Source organism: Oncorhynchus gorbuscha, unplaced genomic scaffold (assembly GCF_021184085.1).
Source record: "Oncorhynchus gorbuscha isolate QuinsamMale2020 ecotype Even-year unplaced genomic scaffold, OgorEven_v1.0 Un_scaffold_510, whole genome shotgun sequence".
NCBI lineage: Eukaryota > Metazoa > Chordata > Actinopteri > Salmoniformes > Salmonidae > Oncorhynchus > Oncorhynchus gorbuscha.
The window spans coordinates 137,169-146,434 of record NW_025745342.1 but is presented as its reverse complement, the minus strand read 5'-3'; the positions used below and the strand labels follow the sequence as shown (position 1 = coordinate 146,434).

Here is a 9,266-nt window from a genome sequence, read left to right as displayed (position 1 = left end):
AGAAACTGGAGGCAGGTGCCTGAGTGTGAGTGCCGTCGGCCAGAGACCTCTCATCTCTCCTCGTCCCAGGAGGGTTGTAGTCTCTAAAGAGATCCTTCAGATTCTGGTCATTGTTTGGAACGGTTCTCATTGCTGTCACCACAAACCCAACAGTACAAGTACCTCCCCAGTTCAGGGGAAGGCTCTGGTAAGCCATCTTACCACACAGCCAGTAGGTGCCATTAGGGGCTCCTCTCAGAATGGTTCTATGTTTGTCAAACCAAATTGTAAACGGTTCCTTATCAACCTGACCATTCTCCTGTATCACCTTTAAATTGCAAGCATTTGATCCATTAATATTCATTGTACAATTACATTTGAATTCCCCCAAATAGTGATCTCCATATCCCCTAATACACCAAGGGGCAGTCGTCACCCCAGCCACTGAAATGGGTGGGAGTGATACATTATCAGGTCTCACATAACAGAATACATTGGGTTGATTATATACCTTAACATTGTTGGTCATAGTGTAAAAAGGTATTTTTCCTGCCAACGCTATAGTAAAGTTCACCCCTATGGGGACTCCTACAAGGGGGAAGCCTGCCCCTACCTTCACCGGACTCAACCCACACACCCAACAGTCCTTTCCTTTGGATGTTAGGTTGGCAACCATTTGTGCTCTAGATAAGAACAAATTGTCCTCATGGTTGTGAGGGCCAAGCAGGGCTCTCCTTCTACGGTGACCATCTACTTCTGGGCCACTACTCCAGGCCTGTGTTTGCCCCCTTTGGCTCAGGACTCATTTGACCCTCTGTCGGGTTTCCTACAAGAAGACAGCCTACTGTTCCTATTAGCATTCCTGTGCTAAAGCAGAGGAGGGCCACACGGCACCGCCGGGACTGGCGAGGCCTCATCTTCTCCTGGATCAGGAACTCGTCTGCAGTGCGACGCGTGGATCCAGGTATCTCTCTCAGCAACCTTCACCGCAGTGGGGGGGGGTGGTCTTGAAGAACTTGATATCGACGGGCGTCGTTCCAACTCTTTCTCCTAAAAGTCTTTGACCACCACGGAATCACCTGGGTTCAAACAGTGTTCGGCTCCACCTGCTAGGTTCGACAAAGACGCCTTCACCCGTGGGAAACGAGTCTTAAGAACACTGTTAAGGGGGACTAAATTCTCTACAATGTCTTCCTCCGTTCCTTCCAGGGACAACCTGTTCTGGGGGAAAAAGTGTATTAGTCATTAGTTTAACGTGGTGTCTCTCAAGTCCAACCTAGGGCTACAGTCAATGGCAATGGCTAGGTCACAGTCATGGTCTTCACCGGCATCTGCTTTAGGGAGAAGCATTGAAGGGTTAACATGTAATTTCCATACTCATACATTCACATTCCCTTAGTGCCCAAACACACCCAGTATTACTCCATCTGTATCTTCAACGGTTCTCTTGCAGCTACCTCCTATGCATATATAATAACACCTTGCGCTATTTACTATTTACCAGTGGCTCTCAGACCACGTAGACACTACACGTCAATGCCTATAGACAACGGGGCTATTCCTGCCCACGTCTTTAGCCTTCTCTCTAAGACTATGGTATCTTTCCATTTACTTCATTTTTAAGGTTTAGTTTTATTTTTTATTTTTTGAAATGTTTTTAAAATAAAAATTCATTTAAATTAACTTACTGAAAAGTCAGTAGATATGTCCCTCTATTGTTCACTTATGATATGTCTCCTATGGTCTGGGCGGGTCCCAGTCGTCTTTTCATCAGATGAGAAATTCCCTCACGCCTTCCCATAGGATGTGCAGAATCAATCATCCTGTTTGTGATGCCGGAACTGGGCTGTTCTGCCAATTGGTCTGAGGAAATCACAGTCACCTGCACAAACCACAATAGAGTGAGAGAGAACAAGCACAAGATGTACAATGCAAGGCTTTCTCTTCAGACAACAACATTTCCCACCACACTTCCTGTATGGTTAATAATGGCTTGCCATTGGTTACACTTCCTGTATGGTTAATAATGGCTTGCCATTGGTTACACTTCCTGTATGGTTAATAATGGCTTGCCATTGGTTACACTTCCTGTATGGTTAATAATGGCTTGCCATTGGTTACACTTCCTGTATGGTTAATAATGGCTTGCCATTGGATACACTTCCTGTATGGTTAATAATGGCTTGCCATTGGTTACAATGTTTGCCAGCTATGGTATACGAGGCGATAGTAGGCCTAGTAGGACAAGGCTATCTAAGTGTGCACATGATGTAAGTAAAAGGTTATTATGAATTATTTAATGAAAACAAAATGTATGTGATTCAACTCGACTCTCCAGAGTTTTCTTCAACTGATAATAACTAAAACTAATGATGGATGAAATTATTCAAATGTGACTAAGATTTAAGGTCTTTTGAGACTAAAAAATATCAAATAGTTATCAAAATAAATACTTGTGTCAAACAATCTCTGAGATGAGCACATATACACTCTCTCTCTCTCACACACACACACACACACACACACACACACACACACACACACACACACACACACACACACACACACACACACACACACACACACACACACACACACACACACACACACACACACACACACACACACACACCACACACGTGAACCAAAATACTCAAAAGAAAATTGGGAGATTAAATGTAGTGTTTACCTTTAGTTTTTTTGAGTGACAACTCAAACCTTTGTTTGGTTAGTAGAATTGAATGACACAATGAGATTTTTTTAAATGTACATTTTCAAAACATCTGCAAAGTCGCAAATCTGACAAAGTTTCCTCTGGATCTAAATGGTGCCATGTAGACAGTCTACAGGTCTGGAGTCAGTGATGAGAAGGTATTAATGAGGAGCAGACAGTCTACAGGTCTGGAGTCAGTGATGATAAGGTATTAATGAGGAGCTGACAGTCTACAGGTCTGGAGTCAGTGATGAGAAGGTATTAATGAGGAGCAGACAGTCTACAGGTCTGGAGTCAGTGATGATAAGGTATTAATGAGGAGCTGACAGTCTACAGGTCTGGAGTCAGTGATGAGAAGGTATTAATGAGGAGCTGACAGTCTACAGGTCTGGAGTCAGTGATGATAAGGTATTAATTAGGAGCAGACAGTCTACAGGTCTGGAGTCAGTGATGAGAAGGTATTAATGAGGAGCTGACAGTCTACAGGTCTGGAGTCAGTGATGAGAAGGTATTAATGAGGAGCAGACAGTCTACAGGGAGTCAGTGATGATAAGTCAGTGATGATAAGGTATTAATGAGGAGCAGACAGTCTACAGGTCTGGGTCTTCCTGTTCTTTCCCAGTTGTAAATCCACTCACCTCTTTACATTGGTGTGAGAGGTTCTTCAGATGAGTTTCTCCTCAGATCTGGAGTCAGTGATGAAGTCTGTCTCTCCCTCCTCTCTGTCTGTCTGCTTCTCCCTACAGCCAGGGATGGTCTTTTATACACTACAGCTGAGTGTGCTACATGTCTGTACCTGCGTGTGTGTGTGTGTGTGTGTGTGTGTGTGTGTGTGTGTGTGTGTGTGTGTGTGTGTGTGTGTGTGTGTGTGTGTGTGTGTGTGTGTGTGTGTGTGTGTGTGTGTGTGTGTGTGTGTGGGCTGTAGCTATCACGGAACTCAACTGCTTCTTCCTGTTCCACAGAAAAACAACAACAAAACCCTGTGTACATGAGGGAGAAAGTCAAAGTTTGACTGTGGTGTTCATTGCTAGAGACACATACGGTGTAGCTATGGTAACAGATCAATGGAACCCCGCGGGGTGTAGCACAAGGACCCAGTCACCGTCACCCATTCAAAGAAGCTGATCCGTCAAATCAGTCATAATTTATGTAATAATCTAATCTAATTGTTTTTAAATTAAATGTTTTAATATTTATCTAATGGGCCTATAATGAGGTTACTATAGTGTGATGTTTATTCAGCTGTTTTCGCTGCGTAATATTTAGAAGTTGTCATTTTTTGGTGTCATTTTTTTGGGGGTGGGTATAATGCTAACTCCCTTTCAAATAAACGGGTGACTGAGTTAGAAATGGGTGTCGGAAGTTGTTGGTTAATGATGACATTAAATTGTTTTTGGGGATGGCATCCATAGAAGCATTATACTGTAATCTGATTTCTTTAAACCAAAACATAGTGTATAATGCACATATAAACATTAGCCTAAATTTAGGCACATTTATATGGGCGGCAATGAGGATGAGTTGGTACCTACATGGTTTTGGCCAAACTGTTACATAATCTATTATAGTGAATTCAAAGGGTAGACAATGTAACTCCTAATCACAGCGGGTTGTGATACAGTCTGGATTTGATCCAGGTTGTCTGTAGTGACATATCACTGAGATGCAGTGACCTTAGACCTCTGCTCCAGTTGGAAGCCCTGGGTAATACTGACCTCAACGAGACCTCTGCTCCAGTTGGAAGCCCTGGGTAATACTGACCTCAACGAGAACCCTGCTCCAGTTGGAAGCCCTGGGTAATACTGACCTCAACGAGAACCCTGGTCCAGTTGGAAGCCCTGGGTAATACTGACCTCAACGAGAACCCTGGTCCAGTTGGAAGCCCTGGGTAATACTGACCTCTACGAGAACCCTGCTCCAGTTGGAAGCCCTGGGTAATACTGACCTCAACGAGAACCCTGCTCCAGTTGGAAGCCCTGGGTAATACTGACCTCAACGAGAACCCTGCTCCAGTTGGAAGCCCTGGGTAATACTGACCTCAACGAGAACCCTGCTCCAGTTGGAAGCCCTGGGTAATACTGACCTCAACGAGAACCCTGCTCCAGTTGGAAGCCCTGGGTAATACTGACCTCAACGAGAACCCTGCTCCAGTTGGAAGCCCTGGGTAATACTACCTCAACGAGAACCCTGCTCCAGCAACCATCAACCCTGTCCTTCAAACACACACACAAAAAAGTAGTCACACACACACACACACACACACACACACACACACACACACACACACACACACACACACACACACACACACACACACACACACACACACACACACACACACACACACACACACACACACACACACACAAACAGGGACATACACAGGGACACACACACACACACAAACAGGGACATACACAGGGACACACACCCACACACACAGGGACACACACACACACACACACAAACAGGGACACACACCCACACAGGGACACACACCCACACACACATGGACACACACCTACACACACACAAACACAAACAGGGACACACACACACAGGGACACACCCACACACACAGGGACACACACCCACACCCACACACACAGGGACACACACCCACACCCACACACAGGGACACACACCCACACACACAGGGACATACAGGGACACAAACACACACCCACACCCACACACACAGGGACACACACCCACACACACAGGGACACAAAGGGACACACACACACAGGGACACACAGGGACACAAACACACACAGGGACACAAACACACACGTTGATATCATGTTCCAAATGCCAGAAGTACAGTATGTGTGTGTGTGTGTGTGTGTGTGTGTGTGTGTGTGTGTGTGTGTGTGTGTGTGTGTGTGTGTGTGTGTGTGTGTGTGTGTGTGTGTGTGTGTGTGTGTGTGTGTGTGTGTGTGTGTGTGTTGCCTGTTCATGTGTTACCTGTGCTGAACAGTGCCACGTCTCCCCCATTGCGTGCAGAGTTGCAGAGTCACTGAACTGAGAAACACAACACAACGAGGTGGAGGGACATCATGGACAGACAGATGATGGAGATTGTTCCCTGCTCTGGATAAAGATCAACAACAACCCAACCAAGTTAAACAAACCCACAGACACACTCTCAACCTGAGAGGGAAAAGGAGAGACAGATGGAGAGAGAGATAATGTCGACTGATCGCGTACAATTCCCCACTGTTCTGGTTGCTACATCGTTTACCTGGTCTTGCGAAAGCAGACTTTTGCAATGTTCAGAGGTAAACTCCATATAAATGTGAATCGATTCTCGAATCACGATGGTCTTGCTATCTCAAACAGCAAGGTTTATTCCATCTAAACGTGAATCGATTCTGGAATCACGATACGGTTCTAGAAGCATAAAGCCTTCTACTTTCATATCACATCAAAATGTATTTCCCAAATGCTAAATTTCTGTACACCACCACAGGAGGCTGGTGAGGGGAGGATGTCTGGAATGGAGAAAATGAAGTGGTGTCATGGAAACCAGGTATTAGATTCCATTCCTTCCTTCCTTCCGTTCCAACCATTACTATGAGGCCGTCCTTCTGCCATTACAAATCAAATCGAATTGTATTGTGAAATGCTTACTTACAAGCCCTTAACCAACGACGCAGTTTAAAGAAAATATCTAAACAATAAAAAATAAAGTAAGAGGAAAGAAAACAAAAAATTAAGAGCAACAGTAAATAACAATAGTGGGGTGAAATATAGGGGATACCAGTACAGAGTCAATGTGTCAATGTGGAGGTTATATACAGGGGATACCAGTACAGAGTCAATGTGTCAATGTGGAGGCTATATACAGGGGGTACCAGTACAGAGTCAATGTGGAGGCTATATACAGGGGGTACCAGTACAGAGTCAATGTGGAGGCTATATACAGGGGGTACCAGTACAGAGTCAATGTGGAGGCTATATACAGGGGGTACCAGTACAGAGTCAATGTGGAGGCTATATACAGGGGGTACCGGTACAGAGTCAATGTGGAGACTATATACAGGGGGTACCAGTACAGAGTAAATGTGGAGACTATATACAGGGGGTACCAGTACAGAGTCAATGTGGAGGCTATATACAGGGGGTACCAGTACAGAGTCAATGTGGAGGCTATATACAGGGGGTACCGGTACAGAGTCAATGTGGAGGCTATATACAGGGGGTACCAGTACAGAGTCAATGTGGGGGCTATATACAGGGGGTACCAGTACAGAGTCAATGTGGAGACTATATACAGGGGATACCGGTACAGAGTCAATGTGAGGGCTATATACAGGGGATACCGGTACAGAGTCAATGTGGAGACTATATACAGGGGGTACCCGGAACAGAGTCAATGTGGAGACTATATACAGGGGGTACCGGTACAGAGTCAATGTGGAGGCTATATACAGGGGGTAACAGTACAGAGTCAATGTGGAGGCTATATACAGGGGGTACCAGTACAGAGTCAATGTGGAGACTATATACAGGGGGTACCAGTACAGAGTAAATGTGGAGACTATATACAGGGGGTACCAGTACAGAGTCAATGTGGAGGCTATATACACGGGGTACCGGTACAGAGTCAATGTGAAGGCTATATACAGGGGGTACCGGTACAGAGTCAATGTGGAGACTATATACAGGGGGTACCGGTACAGAGTCAATGTGGAGACTATATACAGGGGCTACCAGTACAGAGTCAATGTGGAGGCTATATACAGGGGGTACCAGTACAGAGTCAATGTGGAGACTATATACAGGGGATACCGGTACAGAGTCAATGTGGAGGCTATATACAGGGGATACCGGTACAGAGTCAATGTGGAGACTATATACAGGGGGTACCAGTACAGAGTCAATGTGGAGGCTATATACAGGGGGTACCAGTACAGAGTCAATGTGGAGGCTATATACAGGGGGTACCAGTACAGAGTCAATGTGGAGGCTATATACAGGGGGTACCAGTACATAGTCAATGTGGAGGCTATAAACAGGGGGTACCAGTACAGAGTCAATGTGGAGGCTATATACAGGGGGTACCAGTACAGAGTCAATGTGGAGGCTATATACAGGGGGTACCAGTACAGAGTCAATGTGGAGGCTATATACAGGGGGTACCGGTACAGAGTCAATGTGGAGGCTATATATCAAATCAAATCAAATCAAATTTATTTATATAGCCCTTCGTACATCAGCTGATATCTCAAAGTGCTGTACAGAAACCCAGCCTAAAACCCCAAACAGCAAACAATGCAGGTGTAAAAGCACGGTGGCTAGGAAAAACTCCCTAGAAAGGCCAAAACCTAGGAAGAAACCTAGAGAGGAACCGGGCTATGTGGGGTGGCCAGTCCTCTTCTGGCTGTGCCGGGTAGAGATTATAACAGAACATGACCAAGATGTTCAAATGTTCATAAATGACCAGCATGGTCAAATAATAATAAGGCAGAACAGTTGAAACTGGAGCAGCAGCACAGTCAGATGGACTGGGGACAGCAAGGAGCCATCATGTCAGGTAGTCCTGGGGCACGGTCCTAGGGCTCAGGTCCTCCGAGAGAGAGAAAGAAAGAGAGAATTAGAGAGAGCATATGTGGGGTGGCCAGTCCTCTTCTGGCTGTGCCAGGTGGAGATTATAACAGAACGTGGCCAAGATGTTCAAATGTTCATAAATGACCAGCATGGTTGAATAATAGTAAGGCAGAACAGTTGAAACTGGAGCAGGAGCATGGCCAGGTGGACTGGGGACAGCAAGGAGTCCTCATGTCAGGTAGTCCTGGGACATGGTCCTAGGGCCCAGGCCAGTTGAAACTGGAGCAGCAGCATGGCCAGGTGGACTGGGGACAGCAAGGAGTCATCATGTCAGGTAGTCCTGGGGCATGGTTCTAGGGCTCAGGTCCTCCGAGAGAGAGAAAGAAAGAGAGAAGGAGAGAATTAGAGAACGCACACTTAGATTTACACAGGACACCGAATAGGACAGGAGAAGTACTCCAGATAAACAAACTGACCCTAGCCCCCCGACACATAAACTACTGCAGCATAAATACTGGAGGCTGAGACAGGAGGGGTCACCCATATTCGTCAGGTCACATCTCACGCCTATATTGATCAGGTCACACCTCACCACCCATATTGATCAGGTCACACCTCACCACCCCATATTGATCAGGTCACACCTCACCACCCCATATTGATCAGGTCACACCTCACCACCCCATATTGATCAGGTCACACCTCACCACCCCATATTGATCAGGTCACACCTCACCACCCCATATTGATCAGGTCACACCTCACCACCCATATTGATCAGGTCACACCTCATAACCCATATTGATCAGGTCACACCTCACCCCCCATATTGATCAGGTCACACCTCATAACCCATATTGATCAGGTCATACCTCACCCCCATATTGATCAGGTCACACCTCACCACCCATATTGATCAGGTCACACCTCACCACCCATATTGATCAGGTCATACCTCACCACCCATATTGATCAGGTCACACCTCACCACCCATATTGATCAGGTCACACCTCACCACCC

At 45.9% G+C, this 9,266-nt stretch overlaps 1 long non-coding RNA gene across 1 annotated transcript; it reads right to left on the bottom strand.

Moving 5' to 3' along the window:
- Positions 1-783: 783 nt before the first annotated feature.
- On the bottom strand, positions 784-3,636 carry LOC124018438. Its single transcript, XR_006835624.1, has 3 exons — positions 3,331-3,636; positions 1,668-1,861; positions 784-1,200 (listed from the first exon to the last, which is right to left on the bottom strand). It is a non-coding gene; the product is annotated as an uncharacterized LOC124018438 (long non-coding RNA).
- Positions 3,637-9,266: the final 5,630 nt, after the last annotated feature.